This window comes from Haemaphysalis longicornis, unplaced genomic scaffold, assembly GCF_048455015.1.
Source record: "Haemaphysalis longicornis isolate Haplotype H1 unplaced genomic scaffold, Haemaphysalis longicornis Haplotype H1 scaffold_4, whole genome shotgun sequence".
NCBI classification, from domain to species: Eukaryota; Metazoa; Arthropoda; class Arachnida; order Ixodida; family Ixodidae; genus Haemaphysalis; species Haemaphysalis longicornis.
Window position 1 is genome coordinate 227,629,009 of NW_027526361.1, and position 20,763 is coordinate 227,649,771.

At 49.6% G+C, this 20,763-nt stretch overlaps 1 pseudogene; it reads right to left on the reverse strand.

The window, feature by feature from the left end:
• Positions 1-1,307: 1,307 nt before the first annotated feature.
• On the reverse strand, positions 1,308-19,720 carry LOC144180252 (uncharacterized; annotated as a pseudogene).
• Between the last annotated feature and the right edge of the window lie 1,043 nt (positions 19,721-20,763).

The window sequence follows — 20,763 nt, forward strand, 5'->3', positions numbered from 1 at the left end:
CTGCACCACGGTGTGCTGTACGGCATGCAGCCGGTGGATGGCGCTACCTGCGCTGGGAATCAAGATAGGCAATGGAAAGCAACGGAAATGGCAATCATCGCAAAAAGAAAGTTTGACGTGGGAGAACGTTACACGTTGCATATCGGAAATGTAGAGACAGGTGGGATATAATATCCGCCACAACGCGAAGCATAACGTTTCCAATACTCGAGCAATGCAAGCCAGTTGCTAGTTGTTGGGAAGAAACTCTACTAAAACTCGCAGCGTGCGAGTGCGCTGCACTTGGGTTGGAAGCATAACGTTTCCAACACTCGAGCAACGCAAGCGAGTTGTGATCTGTTGGGAATACACTCTACTAAATCTCATAGGGCACGAGCGCGTACATTTGAGTTCCCTAACATCTTTTAGGCCCAAATCACTGGATGTTTATATTTGAAAGCTGCTTATTACCCATTTCACAGTGGTGCACCCTTGTTCAAAAATTGTTCACATGAGACTTGTATACACTTTCGTTCCTTCCCCATAAAAATGCCCGCGTTTGCCCCCTTCGTTGCAAATGTCGACGAAAGACGAAAATTCTCCGGCGCCCCTGCCAAGTAAATGACTCCCTTTTCTTTCCCGCTCACCCCTCAGGCTGTTCCTCTCCCTTCTCGCTCCTCCCAAGATAAACAAGCTAGTGGTTTGCTCAAGTCAATTTAAACTTACCGCATTTACCTTCCCCAAGCCGAACGCCTCGATGCTGGCGTTGCCGTACGGCAGAGATTCACGTGAATCAGGGCACCCTACTCCACGTGCGTTCCAAGGAGAAAGCAAAAACTGTCTAGTGGAACCTTTCCTTACTGTTTCCGTTTCATTTCTTTGCCGCGAACCCTGCATTTGGTTTGTTTATTTGTGTTTTTCTTTTCCCGCCCGGCTACGCCGGTCTGTGTTATCGGTGTTGTGTGTGCCAAGGAAGGCACGTGTTCCATTGTTTCTTTCTGTGCCGTATGTGTTATCTCTTCTGATAGGAAGAGCGTTCTGAACTAACGTGAACCGCCTAGAATTATCTTGATTGATTCACAGTGTTCTGGATACAATTCGACTATTCCAGAAGCTCTCGCGCCGAGTGATAGAGCAGATGCCGCCGCATTCGATTCTACGATACTCGTCTGCGCAAGTCACTTTGTTGACCGCTGCTCCGCCGCTTCTGTATTCTTTTGAGTTGTTAGGGGAGCACAAGTTCGCTCCAATAAACTTGGTTCTTTTTCAAGACAACTGCGTCGTCCTTGGCTTCGTGACATCTGGTGGATGGGTGCTGTACGCTCCCTCTATGCTTCCAACGACATCTGGAAGCCGCCAAGCGAGTCGAAATAGAGCCAGCCGCCAACTGCAAGGTCTCCCACCTGAGTTTTGTCTCCTGCCAGACGGACCCAAAAGAACGACCGCTGCAACCACCACCACGGTGCAAGAAGCAACGTTACCAATCGTCCTGCTGCAGCCCTGGGAACCGCCCTCATTCCGAGGAGCCCCTGCAGAAGATCTAGAAGAATGGTTGTAGAAATCGGAGCGCGTCCGGATCTTCAAGAGATGAGACGACACAGAATTGTTCCGGCATGTTTTCTTTTACTTGAAAGATTAAACTCGCGCTTGGTTCGATAACCACGAGAGGTCCTTGACCAACTGGGCTCACTTCAGAACCCAGTTCTTTAAGACATTTACTATCGTGGTCAGAAAAGAAGGCGCAGCGCTTTTGCTGGAAACTCGAACGTCGCACCCCAAGGAAGGGGTTATGATATTAGTCGAGGAGATGAAGCGACTTTTTTGCGGTGCGGACCAAGAAATGACGGAGGAAAAGAAACTACGGTTTCTGATGTGACGGGTGAAGCAAAAGCTTTTGGCGTGCCTTCTCGCAACCCCCCCAAGACCGTGTCCGAATTTGCGTCTGAGGGCGCCGCGATAGAGAAGACGCTCTTAATCCGAACGAGCCAGTACGACGCAAAATCAATTCGCTGGATTCGAAGACAATTGGTGCCGCAGCTATTAATTCCGACTCACTGTGCGACAGCATCCGTGCAGTGGTGAGGGAGGAGCTGCGGAAACGTCCCGACGAAGACGCCACAACCTCAAGTCGCTTCCCTGACTGACATGATCTGGGAAGAAGTACAGCAGGCTTTTCGAAGTTCTAAACCGTCCGAAGCACCCCGCTAGCCAGAGGGTATGACCTACTCCGCGGCTGTTCGTCGACACCGCCCTGTTCCAACACGTCGTCAAGATGCGCTGCCTCACCAACGCCCAATGTCGCCCGGCTGACCCCCTGTAACCTGAGACCAGGCGCCAAGGAAGACCGAGGTGGGGCGAACACCCTATAATTGCCCGCTGTGTTCTTACTGCGGAGAGGCCGACCACCTTGAACGCCACTGCCTTTAAAAGAGGCTAGGGTTGCGATTACTCTCCGTCGACGCACCTCGCCCTCTCCCTGGCCAATGACCACGTGAGATCGACGAGTATCTCTCTCAAACAAGCCGTGCACCAGCCCGTTTCAACCGCTCGCCGTCGTCCTACCCATACCATTCGCCGAACCGCTGTAGGAATGCTGACTTCGCCTGTTGAAGGTCCCCTGCCCATGCGGGGGAAACTAACAGCAGCAACTTCTGGAGGTGAAGAGTCTCTACCGCGAAAAACCGGAAACCCTTCCACAACGCAATGACGGGCCGAAGACAGTGATTCGCGACATGCCCTCATCACGATGACCTGACGTAACCCTGAGAAGACTCCCGAACACGACGACAGCTACACGCTGCGGCGCGTACCCGACATGACCGAGATTGCCGCTTAGAAGACGACGACGACGCACAGTGCCCGACCGTCAACACGCACAAACCGAGATGCGCGCCACGACGCAACCGGAACTCGAGAACGGCAGCATCCGACGCCAAGGTGTGCATCGATGGCTTTGATCTAGTCGCACTCGTAGACGCGGGAGCCGCGGGAGCCGACTACTAACTCATGAGCCCACCATTTGCGTCTAAGCTGAAGAAAGGTATGACCAGATGGGACGGTCCGCCCATACGCACAGCAGGAGGCCACCTCGTGATGCCAAGTGGAACGTGCACATCCCGCGTCACTATAGACGGCACGACTATACCCTGCCCCGTTCGTTATCCTGCCTAACTGCTCCCGCGACGTAATTCTCGGAATGGAATTTTGACGAAAAACGGCGCAATAATTGATCTACAGGCCAAGTCTATAGCATTTTTCTCCTATCACACCATGACGGCGGAACCGAACCCTGAACACCGTGCAGCCGTAAGGATCGCCCATGATCATGTCACCCTGTCACCCCGCGCAAGCTTGATGATCTCCGTCCACTGTGAAGGTGCTGCTCCTCACGTCGACACTATCGTGACGAGCGACCAAAGGTTGCTTCTCGACTGCGGTGTGTCTGTCGCAAGATGCGTTGCGTGGTTTAAGCAACGCGATTTCTACGTTTTGGTCACCAATTTCGCCGAGGAGTACCAGCATTGAAACAAGGGCGCTGCGATTGCGTTCCTCGAAGAAACGCAACAAGCAAGTGACGTGATTGCGGTTGCCGACTTTGAACTCGCACGCGAAGATTCCTTCAAGCTTCCGAATCACTTCGACGTCAATCCGGCGTTACCGCAAGAAGAACGGAAGAAATGATTGGATTGGGCATATGTGGCCATACATGGGTGGGCCATATATGGCCATAAATGGCCATATATGAAAATTCCTGACATGGCCATATATGGCTGAGGCCATATATGGTGGGGGCCATATATGGCCTTAAATGCTAAATTCCTGACGTGGCCATATATTGGCGAGGCCACATATACGTAAGCCATATATGGCGGCCTAATATTATATATAGCTATATATGAATTAAGCTTATGCCACATGGATGACATATACAATGCACTCGAGTTAACAGCAGCAATTAATCCTGCACCCCCAATGCTGACAAACACGTCATGGCATACCTTCCACATTTTATTACAACAAATGGTGCGCGTGCATGCGAATTAAGGTGGTTGCAGGTTGCCTTGTTGTGGCGATGGGTCAGTGGCTGCATTCTTCTTGGCCAGCTTGGCCCCCTTAATGGAAGCACGAGTTTCTCACTGCATTTATTTACCTTTACCTCTTGTATTTCCCCGCACGGGGCCCCTTGAGCAATCTTGGTGACGGTACTGGCGATACCGCGGACCCCGAGCCCCCAAACATTAGCTGGATCCAACCGTGGTGATGTGTTTATAGGTGGAGGGTTAGAAACCAGGAACGGTGGCCATCGGAGCCAAGGTCAAGCTCCGGCGGATGGGCTCCCTGTCTGTTCACCAGGCAGGGAGCTCCAGGACCTCTTTGACTACCAGGGTAAGGTCAAAGAAGAAAGTACCCCCGTCTCCCTGCTTTCCAATGTATCATATGGCATTTTCCAAACCCCCCCAAACGTGATCGGCCTCCGAAAAGGGGCCGCAGCGAAGTTTCATTTCCACCTCTTCCAACAACTGTCTTTCCAACAACCGTAAACAACTATTCCCATTTTCTTGTAATTGAGTCAACAGACACAGAAAGATCTGTCGCTTCATTCTCTGTCTTCTTGGTATCGAGGTCCCTGACAAGTATAATTGGTGAGGCGTACAAAGCCAAGAAACAAAGAACTGGACTATTGCTGGTCGAAGTCACCAAGCAGCAGCAGGCAGAAGAACTCTTGAGCCAGACCCGAATCGCTGATCTTGACATCAGGGTCACGCCCCACCGCAGCTTAAACAGCTCCCAGGGCGTGATCTCCGATCCCGATCTACTGAACGAAACTGAAGCCGACCTGCTGGAGGGCCTTCGGGGTCAGGGCGTAACAGCGGTCAGGCGCATAAACATACGTAGAGAGGACAAACAAATACCTACAAAGCATCTTATCATAACATTTGACAGGTCGAGCCTTCCAGAATACATCAATGCAGGTTTTCTTCGATGTCCGGTCCGGCCTTACATCCCAAATCCGCGGCGCTGTTTTAAGTGCCAACGGTTTGGGCGTGGCACCAACTTCTGCCGCGGCCGCCTTACCTGTGCAAAATGCGGCCAACATGACCACCCGTCCGAAAACTGCAACACCCAGAGTTTCACCTGTGCCAACTGCCAGGGGCCCCACGCAGCGTGGTCCCGAACTTGTGAGAAATTTAAGCAGGAAAAACAAATCATCAATGTAAAGGTCACTGACAACATCACCTTTCCCGAGGCGAGAAAGAGGTTCGCCTATTTCCCTCTGGGGAGGTATGCCGACGCAGCTCGCCGGGGGGCGGAGCGGCGTCTGGTTTCGGTGGGGACCCAGTACCGCGAGTCGGAATTGGTCCCGCTCCGCCCCCCCCCTGGGCTGCCTCTTGCAGCCCAACCGGCCTCTGCACCGCTCGCTCACCCAGCAGCGGCTGTGGTGGCAACAACGTCTGTTGGGGATGCCGCTGCATCCACCGCTTCCTCTCCACCGGCCCAAAGCACACGCAAGGGCACGGAGATGGAGACGGAGGCAATCGCAGTGACCCCCTCTCCCGCCTCATTGTCTGTGCCATCTGTCGTTCTCCCCACGCCTTCGGCACTCGCAGTGCAGGCAAAGAACTCCCGAAAGGGTACCACGTCAAGGGGCCTAGTCCGCTAGGGACCCCCTTGCCTTTAGATGACGACATGGACGTCGAGCCCTTCCGGCTTTCATCGCAACGGAAGGAACGAGCTGCGACGTCCAGGTCAGTAGAGAAGGCCAGAAAACCCCTTCCAAGAGTGCAAGCCCCGAAAGACCCTACATAAATATTCACACTCCAGTAGCTCTAACACATCATAATGGGAAGAGAAAACATAGTTCAATGGAACTGCAGAGGCCTTCTGAATAATCTTGACGACGTGTATGAGATTCTGCATGCTAATCAGCCAAGTTTAATGTGTGTCCAGGAAACACATCTGAATTCCAAACACACAAATTTCTTGAATAGTTACCTGGTATACAGGAAATACAGGGATGGCGGCACACGCTCTTCTGGGGGTGTGGCCATAATCGCCCGCAAATCCTTAGCATGCCACCCTGTCACCTTGAACACCGTCCTTGAGGCTGTAGCCGTTCGCACAATAATATTTAATAGGTTGATAACGGTATGCTCCATATACATTCCTCCTGATGTTGTACTTACGAGCTCCGACTTCGAGGCATTGTTTTTCCAGCTGCCGGAACCATACATCCTTGCAGTCGACCTTAATGCTCACAACTCTCTTTGGGGCTCTTCCAGAACGGATGCCCGAGGTTGCCTGATAGAGAAATTTCTTACATCTTCTGGAGCATGCCTTTTCAACAATAAATAGCCTACATACCATAACATAGGTCACAACACATACTCACATCTTGACCTGGCTATTGGTTCTGCAATTCTCTTTCCATGTCTTGAGCGGGGTGTGGGCACGGACCCATATGGAAGTGACCATTTCCCCACTTCATTAACGTATATAGGTACAGGCCCGAGCAGTCCATCTGTCATGTGTCAGGGCCCCCTGAGAGGGGGACGCATCAAAACCCCTGAAAAAACGAGAAGAAAAGGACAAAGGAACGAGAATATTCAAGTGCGCGCCAGGAGCGCGCCAATCAGCAAGCGCCAGCGCCGACGCACCAAGGAATCCTGGGAAAAGGTGGCAGCACACTGGTCGGCCAATCAGGGAAGGCCACGCAGGTGACAAGTGGCGAGATGGCCATATAAGGACATGGAGGAGGCGAGAAGCCAATGGGAGTGTGCCACGAGAGAGCCCAGAGGGTATAAAAGCAGGGCGCACAAAGAGAAGGGGGAAGCAAGACACCGGGAGGCAAGACAACCAGGAGGCGGCCGGAGCACGTGAGCTTGACGGAACAAGCCAGGGGGACGCGGCCAGCCCATCGACCACGCCATCCGAGCCTGGGCGGGAGCGGGCCGACTTCGCATCGGCACCGTCACCCTAGGTGCACCACGAACCTGTGTCTTCGTGGCCCAAGCGGCATCGGTCGGGCACCAGTGGCCAGCGTCCACGCTCCGTCGACGTTCGTCTCGACGGCCCCGAAAGGCTACGTTCGTGCCAAGCCTACCTGTGACCTCCAGCGGCAGCGGCTACCAGGGGGTAGCCACCGAGGAAGCACGCCGCCGAAGGGATGACCTCGCGCGTCGAACGCCGGCATCAAGAACCCCCAGCGAGAGCGGCTGCCAGAGGGTAGCCACAGAGGACAGAAGTCGGGACGCGCGGAGCCCACGCCGTCCAACGAGTCACCGCGCGCATCGAACGCCGGCACCGACGAAGCGAGACGACGGCTACCACCGAGTCCCGGCCACGCAAGGGTGCGACACGTCAGCGCCGACGACCGGGGTAGGCCATTCCAGTAATGACGCAGTTGTAAAGGACACAACTAGGGAGTTGTGGTTCGAGAGAAATTAACTAGAACTGTACGAGTGTATTTAGAGGGTACTGAGTGTAGGACTTTAGATACTTTTGGGGTTTGATATGAATTGTATATTGAGCTGTTGAGGTAGGGGTTTGTATGTGAGTTGTGTTTCGGGATTGTAGAGGTTTGAGTGTTTATCGTTTGTGTGTAGTTTAAATATCGAGTGCGTTGCATGAGGGTTGTTTTTGTGTGTGCATTAAATGTATGTTGTTAAACAAGTCAACGGCTTCCCTGTGTCATTTGCTCCGAGCTGGTAAAGACAACCCCACCATCCGTTCACGTGACAAATAATTGGCGAGCCTGCCAGGATTGATTTATCCTCACCCAGGATATTTCCATTGGGCCCAGTAACGTGTCTAACCAGCTTGGAGAATGGATTTGGAAAAGTTGTTGACGTTTGTTCAAACGCGCGGTTTGAACAAGAAGCAGTTTTTTGAATTGTTGGAGGAAGAATCTCACAAAGAAAACGGAAGGTCAGAGGTGGAGGAAAGGTTTTTGGCAGAGGAGACAAATTTTGAGGCGGAGAAAAGGAGGCTTGAGACGAAGAAAAGAAGCATTGAGGAGGAGAAAAGAAGGATTGAGGAGAAAAAGAGAGAAATTGAGTTAAAACCGGCAGAGTTGAAGCGAGCACATGCAGAATTAAAGCAGTGGCTCGAAAAAGGGATACGCAAAGTTGTTGTTGTTGTTGTTGTTGTTCCTTTCTGATTGTGGCGCGTACCCACTTGGGGGATTGGCCAGGATCGGGAGATATATTGGGGCTAATGTGCCCAATTTAGGAGACTAAATTTTGGAGAAAAAAAATAAATAAAAAATTGTTGATCAGAATAATTGCACAACAAATAAAGGAATTTGTAGAATGCAGGAATTTGCAAGAGAAGACTATGCGGGATTTTGCAATAGGGATTTTGCAACAGGCTCTTATAGAGAGGTGAACGCGCCGCACGTGAGCCCGGAGGCAAGCGGACTGCCGACCGCGATGAGTCATGTGCGGTAGAAAGAACGCAGGGCACAGGTCACTATGAGGCACGTGATACAGAGAGAACGCAGGTAGTAGACAATCATGAAGCGGCAAGTAAAAAGGACGACAAAGAAAACGATGGTTTGTGTGGACAGCTCGCTGAGGCGAAATGCGCGTTCGAGGTGCGAGGCAGTGAACTGGCTGGGCGTGGCTTAATCGCAGGCCAGGCGCTGGGAGATGGACGCACAGGCGAAGACAGCTTGATGCTCCCTAGTAGCTCTGTAGACTTAGTTGATTTTACGGCGTCCGGAATGTTAACAAGTGAGACAGGGGTGTCTGCTATACCAAGCGCTGGTAAAGGCATCAGGCCAGAAGTCCTTAGTTGTGGTCCTTCAGAAATGCCTGTGGGTAGTAAGAGTAGCCTAATCCACAAAAATCGTGGAGCAAATTGTTTAGACAGTCACGAGGGCAGTGCAGCGTCTGTGGTGAACGCGGACACTAGGGTGGCGTTAGCTACTGGTACTTCAGAACAACCAGGACAGCGCCCTCCGACCGGAGGCATGGCAGTGGTGCAAAGCAAGCGAAAAGGGGAATCTGTCAAGGGTACCCCAAAGGGGAAAGTGGGCGCAGAGGAAAAGATCACGCGAGACGTCAGTAAGCAATCTCGCCCGCCCGTTAGAGAGGAAGAGAATGCGTCCCATAGTGAGCTTTTGGAGCAAAGAAAGGGAGACTGCGTGAGGCATGCACTGGTTAGAGTGCGGGAGCGTGGCGGTACTGAGAAAGTGAGGCTAACGGGAAAATTGGCCCGGAAAGCAATCAAAGCTAACAAGAGGAGCAGACTAAGGGTCAAGATAAGAATAGGAAATAAGAATGCCAAAAAAGAGCAGGAGAAGGGTAGCTCTTGACGAAGATGTGACGCGCTAAGAGACTTGCGAGCTAGAAGGCGTCAAAGAAACGTGCTCTGTGGCATGCTAGGAGTTGAACTCACGAGGCTTGGGTGCCCAAGGCAACCATTAACGGGACACTGAAGTGATTTGTAAACAATGCGGGATTACAAGCGCAAACTGTAGTCCGGAGTTCCTGGGCCCTGTTTCGACCACTCTGAACGCGTTTACGCGAATTTATTTAGTAGAAAAATCAATTCGAAAATGATGTCCTCCTCTCTTTACGCTCGCCCATTTTCTGTGGCGTTTTCGTGTGACGTCAGCAGGAGAGGAGCTGACAATTGGCTGCGCTACTGCACGGCTCGCCGACCTTCCGCGACCGAGTCAGTCGACCCACCGTTTAGTCCGCCGGCCGTCGCAACGGGTCGTCGCAATTCGCTCGATCAGTTGAAACTAACCCACAACACGTTTGGGAATAGAAGAATGCGCCTTTATTTACTTCGTTAGTTTGTACACTGTATCTAGCTCCAAGTCAAGGTCGCTTCAAACAAGTGCTGCACAAGCCCACATGCGACGCTTCGCTGACTGGTACGCCAGTAGGAAAATATTAGTCCTCTTGAAGGGGGAGAAGAGTGAGCGAAGTCAATATAGGTACTAAGGAAATAAAATCAACTGATATTTTTACCGTACAGCGTAAAACTAGGGTGCGGAAAGCACTTTTTTGCGCTGGGCGAACAAGCAGAGCGGTCAGCAGCACGACTACGCATCTGCGAACGCTTTCCCGTCTACGAAATGCAATTGCTAGACGTGAGCTATTGTGGAAACTCGGGGGACGCTTACTGCACGAGCGCAATACAACAAATAGTCACCTAAGCTGCTTGAAATACTAAAACTAAATAAAAGTGTGAACTGGTTATACATTATATACCTTATCTTTTCCATCGCCCCCAGCGGCCGCCTGTGGCCTAGTCATCTGGGGTGCTAGGTATGTCTTCGCAAGAGTTTTGCCAGTCACCAGTTCGAATCGCCGCGGGTACATGCTTTTTTTTTATGAGTTAACTTTTTTGTTTTTCGCCGATGTTTTCTATAATAAGTTCACCTTTTTTTGGGCCGCAACGTTCATTGCTCCACGAACTAGTCCACAGAACTCGCGCAGGCTGGTACTGCCGCGCTAGCCAGTTCTCGTTGGCGTGCTGTTGACATAACCACCGACTGCTTGCGGGCAGTGGGCACAGGCTAGAATCAACAGACCCTTGGCCTGGTGCGAACACGCTTTTTACGATACAGGCATGAGTGAGGCAAGCTCCAAATATGGGGAAAAAGCGCATGCATTTGAGCGTCTGCGGGGACGCGGAGGGCGTTCATGCACTGCGTAGGCCTCAGATAGTGAATGCTACGATTCCAAGCCGTCCTGGGAGGCTTATCTTATGCATTTTACAGCCGACAACATGGCAGAAGCGCGGTACTACGATAACTGGGATATTTAGAATGCCCATCCAACGACGCCATCGAATGTCAAACATGTTGTTTTACAGACCGAAACCGAAACTGAAACTTGTTTGATTGCTAACCTTGGGCATCGTCCAATCACGGCGCCCCCTCCTCCCAACGTCACAGCTTAGTTTGTGCGGCCGCCGCAAACCACGCATGGTAGTTTTTCTTCTTTCGCGCTTTGTAAAATAATTACCGATTTGTCAACCGGATAAACGATGAAAAGTGTGCTAATTTAAGCCAGTCTACACAGTGCAAGCAAAAACGGGAGCTTGACAAATTCACTTCAGTGTCCCTTTAACCCCGGCTACGTGCGACAGGTACGCGAGCGCTGTGACCAAAGTCAGTTGTCGTAGCCGAACTGATTGTGTAGCAAAGGGTGCTGAATGGTTGCGGTGGAAGAAGGTGAAGATGAAGGCAAAGGGCAAGTAACCTGACGGAATAGGCGGATTTGACTTGGACAGAGATAGGAACCATAACGGTGACGAATAAGGTGGGTATTGTGGTAGAGCACACATATTGTAGTAGAGTGAAAAGGCAAGGTTTGAGTAAATGTATGTAATGGAGATATGAATGAGTTAGTGACAAAGTTCGAATTGAGAAATAGTGGTGTTGAGTATTAGATGATCGGAGTGTTTGATTTTTGTTATGTTAAAGCTGACTGTGTATGAGTAGGTGGAGTGAGTGTATGAAAGGTAGACATAGAAGTCTTGAAGTGGTAATTGAGGACAGGGAGGAGGAAAAACGTTATTTGGTGCGGATTGAGAAAGAGTGTCGTCGAATAGGAGAATATTGATGCGCTTTAGTGCTGTGATGTACTAGAGGAGTGTGTTTGAGTAGATTGGTGTTTGAGAAAGTAATGTATTGGTGATAGAACGGTAACGTTGTGTAAACCAAGTGTGTGTGGTCGGGACACAAGTGAAATTCAGACAAGGGTAAAAAAATTGGTGAAGTGAAGTGCGTAGTGAAAAGTACCACGGAAGAAGTGAGCAGGGGCGGTGAACAGTGGACTCATGAGAAGTGACCAAGGGTTGTGGAAGAAGACGTCAGCGGCCAAGACGCAGCAGTTTTTGAGAAAAAACTCTTAAAGCGGGGGGTAATTGTCATGTGTCAGGGCCCCCTGAGAGGGGGACGCATCAAAACCCCTTGAAAAACGAGAAGAAAAGAACAAAGGAACGAGAATTTTGAAGTGCGCGCCAGGAGCACGCCAATCAGCAAGCGCCAGCGCAGACGCACCAAGGAATCCTGGAAAAAGGTGGGAGCACACTGGTCGGCCAATCAGGGAAGGCCACGCAGGTGACAAGTGGCGAGTTGGCCATATAGGGACAGGGAGGACGCGAGAAGCCAATGGGAGTGTGCCACGAGAGAGCCCAGAGGGTATAAAAGCAGGGCGCACAAAGAGAAGGGGGAGGCAAGACACCGGGAGGCAAGACAACCAGGAGGCGGCCGGAGCACGTGAGCTTGACGGAACGAGCCAGGGGGACGCGGCCAGGCCATCGACCACGCCATCCGAGCCTGGGCGGGAGCGGGCCGACTTCGCATCGGCAACGTCATCCTAGGTGCACCACGAACCTGTGTCTTCGTGGCCCCAGCGGCATCGGTCGGGCACCAGCGGCCAGCATCCACGCTCCGTCGACGTTCGTCTCGACGGCCCCGAAAAGCTACGTTCGGGCCGAGCCTACCTGGAACCTCCAGCGGCAGCGGCTACCAGGGGGTAGCCAGCGAGGAAGCACGCCGCCGAAGGGATGACCGCGCGCGTCGAACGCCGGCATCAAGAACCCCCAGCGAGAGCGGCTACCAGGGGGTAGCCACAGAGGACAGAAGTCGGGACGCGCGGAGCCCACGCCGTCCAACGAGTGACCGCGCGCATCGAACGCCGGCACCGACGAAGCGAGACGACGGCTACCACCTAGTCCCGGCCACGCAAGGGTGCGACACGTCAGCGCCGACAACCAGGTTAGGCCATTCCAGTAGGGACGCAGTTGTAAAGGACACAACGAGGGAGTTGTGGTTCGAGAGAAATGAACTAGAACTGTACGAGTGTATTTAGAGAGTACTGAGTGTAGGACTTTAGATACTTTTGGGGTTTGCTATGAATTGTATATTGAGCTGTTGAGTTAGGGGTTTGTATGTGAGTTGTGTTTCGGGATTGTAGAGGTTTGAGTGTTTATCGTTTGTGTGTAGTTTAAATATTGAGTGCGTTGCATGAGGGTTGTTTTTGTGTGTGCATTAAATGTATGTTGTTAAACAAGTCAACGGCTTCCCTGTGTCCATTGCTCCGAGCTGGTAAAGACAACCCCACCATCCGTTCACGTGACACAATCTTCCCATAAAAGGCTTAATGAAGCAAGAGCTAACTGGAATACATTTGCAGAGACATCCCAACTACACCACACATCTATAGGACACCTACACGTTGAAAACGCTACCCAACCCCTCCAGGCGCACATCCTCGACGCCGCCGAAAAGTCCATTCCCCACGCCTCTGGTGCCCCGCGCAACCAGCGGAGGCCGTGGTGGAATGAGGACTGTAGGCGGGCGCGAGAGGCCCATAACAAGGCGTGGGGTATCCTCCGTCGGTACCCCACGTCGGGAAACCTCCTCTTGTTCAAACAGGCCAAGGCATTAGGAAAACGTGTGCGCCGTGAGGCAAAACGATAGAGTCGGCACACCTTCTTGACATTCATTAATTCATACACGGACACACACAAAGTCTGGACACGTATACGCAAGCTGAAAGGACAACAGACACACAGCCTGCCCCTGGTTAGCACAACAGGGGACACACTTGAAGACCAGGCTAACACGCTTGCACAACACTTCGAACACGTGTCCAGTTCAGCACACTACACGAACACTTTCATGAAACACAAAACATCTGCAGAAAAAAAGCCCTTACAAGACAAAGCCAGATCAAAAACTCCTTACAACTCTGAATTCACTCTCTATGAGTTGAGGGCTGCCCTGATCTCGTGCAAACCTTCAGCTATAGGCGCAGATAAGATAACATACACCATGATACAACACCTACACCCAGACACTCTTGAAACACTCTTACACCTATACAATAAAATATGGCTTTCGGGGCACATTCCACGCTCTTGGAGGGAGGCCATAGTAGTGGCTGTCCTAAAGGAAGGGAAGGAACCTTCCTCTCCCGCCAGTTATCGTCCCATTGCCCTGACAAGCTGCCTGTGTAAGCTCTTCGAGAAGATGATAAACAGCAGACTCGTGTACTTCTTAGAGTACAATGGTCTTCTCGAGAGCTGCCAGGCAGGCTTCAGGGCGGGACGATCTACCAACGATCAACTCGTTGCATTAAAGTCTTATATCAAAGATGCTTTCCTCCACAAGCAGTACTGTATGGCAGTCTTCTTTGATCTTGAAAAGGCGTACGATACTGCTTGGCGGTACGGCATCCTAAGCGATTTGAAGTCCTTTGGCATGTCGGGTAACATGATGAACACGCTTGCCAGTTACCTGTCTGAAAGAACGTTTCGCGTGCGAGTTGGAACTGCACTTTCTAGGGTTCATGTGCAGTAAAACGGCGTGCCATAAGGTGGTGTTTTGAGTTGCACTTTGTTTATTGTAAAAATGAATTCTCTTCACAAGGCGCTACCACCATAGATTTAATGTTCAGTTTATGTAGACGACGTTCAACTCTCTTTCAAATCGTGTAACTTGTCTATCTGCGAGCGGCAAGTCCAGCTTGGTGTGAACAAGCTTGCTGGCTGGGCAGATAGCAACGTTTTTAAATTTAATCCAGGGAAGTGCACTTGTGCTCTGTTTTCTAAGAGGCGTGGCATTCGGCCGGATCCAGACATTCGACTCCACGGTGCCTCTATTCCTGTCAAAAAGGAACACAAGTTTTTAGGTAGAATCTTTGACGAAAAGCTCACATTCATCCTACACATAAAACAACTAAAACATAAATGCTTAAAAACAATGAATATCCTGAAGGTTCTGTCGCACATCTCTTTTGGTGCTGACAAACAACTTCTTTTACGTGTTTTTACCAGCCTAATAGGTTCAAGACTGGACTATGGTAGCGTTTTCTATGGGTCAGCCACTAAAACATCCCTCAGATTGCTGGACCCTGTGCTTCATGTAGGGCTCCGCTTGTCGTGTGGTGCCTTCCGAACTAGTCCAGTTGAAAGCCTGTATGTAGAGTGCAACAAATGGAACCTACAACGTTAGCGAGCATACACAGACCTCCTTTATGTATTTAAAATGTCATCCTTGCCTCACCATCCTTTTAAATCAGTTTTTATGATACCTCCATGACTGAACTCCTTTTAAATCGAACATCGTTCTCTGCGCCCTTCTCTTACAGAGTTACAGAGGAAGCGTCAGAGCTTGCTGTCTCCTTTTTAGACACCATCCAAAGTTCTGTAACAGATTTCATAGCACCATGGTATCTCCGACCTGTGTCATGCGACACATTTTTAACACATGTAGATAAAAACCGAGCTTCCACATGTGCAATTCAGCAGCACTTCTTGTATTTGCAGGAGAAGTATCATTATTCTTAATTTTATACGGATGCCTCTAAGAATTCCACCTCTGTGTCCTGCGCGGCGCATGGGCCCGGCCTTAATGTCACTAAAACTCTGAATAGTCATACTAGTATCTTTACGGCAGAGGCTTACGGTGTACTTCTTGTTGTCAATCGTATACTTCAAAGCCACATCCCACAATTCATTATCTATACAGATTCCCTCAGAGTTGTGCGGGCACTGTCGTCAACAATGCCTTCAAAAAACCACGTTGTCAATCTGATCGTCAAGGGTATTATGTCTGTGTATGTACGCAAATTTTAACTGGTCCTTTGCTACATCCCTGGCCACTGTGGTATATCCGGGAACGAAGCAGCGGACCGAATGGCTGCTGCTGCTACACTCTCGATTACAGTAGACATAACCACACTACCCTACACCGACGTGAAACCACACATCAAGCAATAACATCGCAAAACATGGCAAACATACTGGAGTGAACAAACAGACAACAAGTTACACGTAATAAAACCACACTTGGGACCATACACCACCGACACACGTAATAGATACACTGAAGTTGCCTTGGCTAGATTACGGATAGGGCACACTCATGCAACGCACTCGCACCTTCTCACGGGGTCTCCAAGACCTCTGTGCAGCAGGTGCGGAGAGGCCCTATCCGTGATCCACATCCTTATACAATGTAAGGCACTTGACACAACACGACACAAATATTTCCCACAACTACACACGCGACATATTCCACCACACCCATCATACTTCTTAGGAGATGAAGCCATGTTTTCAATCAAACACGTTTTCGAGTTTCTTACCGACGTAAAATTTTTACATCTCATTTCTTATCATGCATGTTGACAACCTGGCCCTTTACACCACTCATCTTCATTACGTTGTGTTTTACTTTGATTATTTTTACTCAAATGTTCTACTTTTACTTCCATGCCACTTTCATGTCAATACTATTGTTTGGCGCTCTTTGCCCTTAGTCGGCCTTGCGCCATTAAACTCCAAACATCATCATCATCCTCTTGTATTTAGCTATCGCTTTCCTAAATCTTGCAAATAAAATGAAACAAATCAGTAGTCAATGTCTAAGCTCTTTTTTCATTATTCCTGAAAATAAATTTCGTAAAAATTACTGTCACATCCTCAAAAATTAAGAGGGCCCAAACTACTTTCTTTCCCTTTTTAATACTTTCATTCTGCCCTGCATTCTTCTCAACAGGATACAGAGCGTAAAAGAGTTGAGAGTTGGGCGACTTGGTAATGATGCATCTCGAAAAACAGACTGCGCGCAAAAGAGCAAAAAAAAGAGCAATAGCGAAGACGGCTGCGCTTGTGCCGTCTTCATGTGTTCTTGTCCTCGTTAATTTGCGCGCAGTTTGTTTTTCGAGAGGATACAGAGCACATTTTTTATTGATGATGCTGAAAGGTAATTCCTTGCGATTTTGCAACCGTAGTCAATGTTAAAACCTTTATGCAACTTTTATAAAATAAATTTCATTTCATAAATCGAGAACTCCTAATTTGAACTATTCAGCGTAAGGTTTAAACAAATGCATTCCAGCTAATCACTTCGTCAAATGTAAATGCACATTGCAGCCCACAAACCATTTTTTCTGCTTATGTAGATAAGAAGAAAAAAGCCGCCCGAAACGGCATCAATCCCTGCATGGAGAGGTGTTTGCTGGATGGCTGGAATGTGCAAAAATTTGGCTTTTTAACCCTTTCAGTAGAATTACGAGGCAAATACGTTGCAGCTGGGGAGTAACGTCTCGGCCTGCTTCCGGACACATTCCCAGTGCTGATGAGGGGAAACTGTTGGTAATGTGCTCTGCAGGCGCAGCTTGTTTTCCACTTCATAAATCTTCCTGATGGAAACTTGGTTCTGTGCACCGGCCAGTTGTCTACAGTGTTTCCCAGCTATCATGCACCATGATTTAAAAAAAGAGGAATGTCGTTACTCGAAGAAAACCTAGTGCATAATGTTTGCAGTACTGTGGAGAAGCGGACAGTTATTTCTTTGTTAAGGAGATTTAACTAATTATTTGTAATTAATTACTTAACTCGAGAATTACTGTACTAGTCCCTGAAGTGTCAATGAGGCACGTATACCCACGAGGGGCATCTAACTGCGGAATTTCCAGCGACGAAGTAATTGCGTACTCATTTATTTTAACTCATAAGTAAAACCCGCGAAATATGAAAAATAGCACGTGACGGCGCTTCCGCGCGCATTGTGAAGCAGCGTTGGAAAATAAGCCGATTGAAAACAACTGCTTCGCCTGTCACCCGCCTGAAGAGATTGCACATCAGCTTGATAATGGCATGCATGGAAGGAGCAGCAACAGCAAGATTCGCGGGGCGCGTGTGCAGATAAGGCACAAACTCTGTCGCAATTTCTTCTTTATTTCTTTTGTTTATTTCATTATTGCTAACTCAGAGGCAGCCTGTTTGAGGGCATCGCTTTACGATGCGCGCGGAGGCGCCATCACGTGGTATTTTTCATATTTCGCGGGATTCCTTTATCAGTCAGAAAAAATGTGTACGCCACTAGTTCATCGCTGAAAATACTGCAGATATATGCCCCTTACAGATCCCTACAAGTGCGTAATTGTAACTTTAGTGATTAGGACAGTAGTTCTTGAGTTAGAGAATTGTTTAGAATTAACTAGTTATTAACGAAAAAAATGCTGCCCGCTTCTTCACAGTAGTGCGAACATTATACAGTAGGTTTTCTTCGAGTTACCCCATTACTCTTTTTTAAAATCTTGGTACATGATAGCTGGAACACCTTGTATACTTCGCGAAGCGGTTGTCTAAACAGTCAGTTGGTATCTTCCCAAAAACGATGTAGGACATCCGAAGCTGTACCTAGCGAGCTCCACAAGCCCATAGGTGGTGTGCTCGAGCGCTAGCGTGGGTCTTCTTTGTCAAAGTACTTTTGTCCAGGCGTTCGCTTTTCTAATCCTCCAGCCATGTCAGTAGCGTGCTCAAGAAGCAGACTTTCGGATCGTTGTAAACGGAAAACACGGGTTGTTGGAACTGGCCTTGCAGCCTCTTTCCTTTCAACGGAGTATTTACATTTACAACTTTCCACCACTTCATGACGATTTCAATGAAAGTAGCAGTGGCGTCAAAATAGAAGAGGTTGTGCTTCGTGCCAAGAGCACGCAACGCCCCAGGCAAGACATCGTTGAATATTTGCATGGCAAGCTTTGCATTCTGCCTTTCAATATTCGATTAGTAGATGGCTTTCCCTGACAGCCCGTACCCATGCTTAAACAGGTCGTCACTCTCTTTGCTGTGAAGCTCTCTGATTGTCAAAAATGATGCCGTTTTCATGCGCTGTGGCTGCGCTCCGTCTGTTTGAATATCAGGGAAGTAGAAGGAAACTTGGTCGTTGTTCTGGTTTATCCAGTCATTTGATATGCATTTGAGTATGTGTACCGGGTTGCCACTCACGACCCGGTGCCCAATCTCTTCTGGTCCACAAATCACATCTTTGAGCGTCTTGTGGAGAAACTCCACTTCCAGCTTGTGCAGCTGGCACGATGTGTTCAGCTTCTTTGAATTTGCAAGTGATGCTTCGAATCATGAAAACGAGCGCACAGTTTGCTGCTTCATTTTGCTTGAGCGCAACGCCGGCAATGTTGCCCCTTTTATAATCAAAGTAAGATTTTATGTGGATTTTATCTACCATTATCGTCACGAAGCGCTGGTCGTTTTTTATGTCAGAAATTCTTCTTTCCATGTAACTAAGGAATGTTCCACTGCGATGTTCTTGTTGAGGGCTCATACCATATGAACAGCACACAGACCTGATTGTCATAGGTTGTGGGAATGTGATACTTCCATGGCGGTGTATGTAAGCGTACGCAGGGAGTGATATCGTGAAGAGAAGGCAACAAAACATGAAATCAGACGAATAGCGTCTGCGCTGTTTTCTTGCCAGGTATAAAGTGACCTGTTCTTTCAGGAAACGAATACAGTCGGCGCTGCCTTCCTCTTGGGACGTAGACAACTGATCCAGCAGTAAGCAAACAGCCTCGCACATTTCTGCGACTTAGTTGGACTTCACGCCGCCGTCCAACTTCTCGATTCCTTCAAGAAGTTGCACGATATCCCTTTTGCTGGTGGCAGTTTCTGGAAAGCACACATTTGCCCCTAGCTTTTTTTTTTGGCCGTTTTGATTACGTGTACTGTCACGCCCAAGTCTCCTTTGAAGCGAACAGAATACTTTAGCCAGAGCGCTTCATCTTCGACGACGTGAACTAGAAGAAGCCGCATTTTTCTCGATTACATGCCAGAAGTTAATCTTCTGGCTCCTCAATGGGCTGACTAGTTCGCTTAAAGAATTGACTTTATTCTCGCGAGCTCTGTCAAACGCCTCATTGGATTCAGCGACGCCTTTCTGCAGGTTAGCGTGCTTCATGCGCGCCCGGTTAGAGTCAGGGTCTTCCCTCTTCGTGGCTTCCCTAGACATGTACGCCAGAACGTTCGGGAACTTCGTAGGTACAGCGCCCTGACAAAGGCGCACATGAGTTACCGGCACTGTGATTGTGCGGGCAATGGTTTGTTTTGCATGTGTGGCTTCACGGATAATATCCGCATCCGCGAAGTGAAGTTCGCATACCTTATATATATTACCTCCAATAAGCAAAGCCTTCGGTGCTTGACATACAAAAGTGCGGCTTGGGAGCCAGTTACACTTGTACATGTATCCTCTTGAAATGAAAGCGCCATTTTATACCAAAATGAGAAAAACAAGCTTACCCTGGAATTCTCGGTGACAGTGAGGCTGTCTCGCGGCACCACGTGTATCTATGCATTCCTCAGTCTTTCTTCCATCGGGAACTTGAACACGTGCACCTTCGTGTCCGCGGTGTAGTCACCCCGGCATCGTCGTACACTTGCACGGCATCTCACCGTGCTTCCTTTGACATTGCCAAAATTTGCAGACGCGGAAACACTGACAGAAACACGCAAAGAACGAGCGACTTGACGGCGAAGAGACGCACGGGGAAAAAGACACGCCGGGAAATGCCGAATTCGACGTCGCGGTGGCAAGAGGGGTGATCGCCTCCGCGGGGCTATGACGTAGCCGGAGTGGAAAGGGCGAAGAACTGAGGCTTTCTCCTTTTACAATCGGCGTTGGTACGAACCATGGTACGAACCCACCACGAGCTGCCGAAAGAGAAAAAAGAAAAAGGAAAGATGAGGTGTGCCCCTTTGTTAAGTTTGCGGGAGACTCCTCTGGGCACTTGGGCATTCGTCGCGGGAGGGGGATTAGTTTCGCGGGCCTGCCTTCGCCATGTTCACGCCTCCTCGCCCTTCCTCCGCACCCTTCCGCACACGCAGGCGCAGACCGGTCCCGGCCAACCCGGTAAGAACGTAACCAAAGGAAGGGACCGTCTGCTAAAACTCTTTACTATCCGCACGCAACTCATTCTTGGCAGCAGCAATATACGGCTCGTT